General features: G+C 33.5%; 1 non-coding gene across 1 annotated transcript; it reads right to left on the bottom strand.

Annotated features, from left to right (window-relative positions):
- Nucleotides 1-252: 252 nt before the first annotated feature.
- On the bottom strand, nucleotides 253-359 carry LOC130846934 (U6 spliceosomal RNA). The gene has a single exon (XR_009051729.1). It is a non-coding gene; the product is annotated as a U6 spliceosomal RNA (small nuclear RNA).
- Nucleotides 360-2,219: the final 1,860 nt, after the last annotated feature.

Raw genomic sequence — 2,219 nt, 5'->3', positions numbered from 1 at the left:
TCTTTTCTATGGGAAAAAGGAGATCTTTTAAAAACCACATACAGTTTTAATCAATCGGGATATTAGGCTTCCTTTGATTTCAAGGAACTTCATTTGTGTATAATATGTGTGTTAATAAAATGCAAAATAGTTTTCAAGCATTAATAATATTGGACTTTTTATTCCATTTTTTTTGATGTTCTCCTATTTTTTTTTTGGGGGGGTACACCAAGTTCAATCATCTGTTTTTATACACATATCCCCGTATTCCCTAAAAATATGGAACGCTTCACGAATTTGCGTGTCATCCTTGCACAGGGGCCATGCTAATCTTTTCTGTATCGTTCCAATTTTAGTATATGTGCTGCCGAAGCGAGCACTATTCCATGTTTTTGATAAGAGTAGATTCCTGACTATTAGTTTTCTTTGGATTCTTTTTTTTTAGGTTCTAAAATTTTGTGGTCTCTGAGCAAGTACCAGATATCCATGTGAAATAGTGGACAAGAAATTATTTAAATAAATCCAGCAAAACACAAATTATTTGTAAAATATGTTTGCTTCAAATATCTAGGTATTTCTGTGTAAATGGTTGAATAATAGTTTGCTGACTTAACCTGAATCATAGATAAGATTTCAATCTCACTTTGCCAATGAGAGGTAACTACCAGTTTAATTCTATTTAAAAAATTTTTTTTGGGGGGGTTATAGTTGCTTTACAATGCTATGTTAGTTTTTACTGTACAGCAAAGTGAATCAGCTATACGTATACGTATATCGCCTCTTTTTTGGATTTCCTTCCCATGTAGGTCCACAGAGCATTAAGTAGAGTTCCCTGTGCTATACGGTAGGTTGTCATTAGTTATCTATTTTATACATAGTATCAATAGTCTATATACACGTATGTCTATAGTAGGCCAGCAGGAAGAAAGTAATATAAGCTGGAAAGTGTCCTGCTTGACTGTGATGCTTTTATTTTTATTCTATCTATTCAACAGCTATTTATTCAGCACTTACTGTAACCATGCTGGAAGCCCGAGAGTAAATAAGATACTCAGTAGGATGGAGGTAGACTCCAACTTTCATTCAAACAGGTCACTGTTCTTTGGACTTGCCTGCTTTCTCTTTCTGTGAAAAGCCCGCCCTTAGGAAAAGAACATTTCTTATTTTTCTTTTTTCTTCAATTAATATCAGGAACTCTGTCAGGAAATTACAGAGTTAGATTCTAGATCCTTATGGTATTATTTTATCCTTTCTAGATGAACTCCTAATACATTAATAAGTTCTATTAAAATAAGAGTTTGGGTAGTATAGGTATATCAGAAAAGTAGGCAACTGCAGGTTAGTGATGGGGCTTGAGAAGAGGGCAAGAAAGTAACCAGTGGTTCTAGGAAAAAAAAAAAAAAAAAAACCAGAAAAATGAAACTGCAATGTTGGGAAAATTTCAATACGTGTTGTCCTAAAAAATAAAATGCTTCTTACGGAAAGTCTACTCATGACTGTATCTTTTCCTTGAAAACTGTGCTTGTTGTGAACTAGAACATCACATAGAAATTCACAGTTCCATCTTCACTTCTACCCAACTCACAGCAGTACCATTCCCAATAGGTTATGGAAGACCCTTTTACTGTGTGAATGGAACAATACAGTCTATATATGTTTTCAAAAATAGAATAATAATTACATATACGTATGTATGTATTGATAGATGGTTAGATATTCATGGAAAACAGATCTAAGTCAACATTTTTATGGTTGCATGATATTTCAACATAGGGGTGTTGTATGACTTATTTAATGTGGTATTCATAAAATCGCAAATAGCGTGCAAAAACGCCCCTGTATATGTTCATTCATTTCTTCTCTGATGATTTCACTGGAATAAACTTTGGGAGAGGAATTCTTGGGTCAAATAGCATGGCCACTTAAAATTTTACTGCATTTGCCAGTTGTCCCATGGAATAGGAGTAATGATCTACATGTAGATGGGCTGTATGTTAAAGAGCCTGTTACTTCATGTCCTTGCCAAAATGATGTTATCACAGTTTAATTTTTTCATTCTAATACATGAAAACTTAGATTGCATGTTTTCTAAAACTTGTGTTTCTTTCCTTATTGGTGAGGTTCAGCATTTTTCATGTGTTTATTGGCACTTTTATATCTTTTTTTATGAATTGTTCGTGTCTCTTACCTCCTTTGTGCAGTTTGTTATGTATCTTGTAACTTTCCTAGTTGTCATAATT

The sequence above is a fragment of the Hippopotamus amphibius genome, chromosome 2 (assembly GCF_030028045.1).
Source record: "Hippopotamus amphibius kiboko isolate mHipAmp2 chromosome 2, mHipAmp2.hap2, whole genome shotgun sequence".
Taxonomy (NCBI): Eukaryota; Metazoa; Chordata; class Mammalia; order Artiodactyla; family Hippopotamidae; genus Hippopotamus; species Hippopotamus amphibius.
The sequence above is the reverse complement of the archived record's forward strand: the minus strand, read 5'-3'. Positions and strand labels throughout refer to the sequence as shown.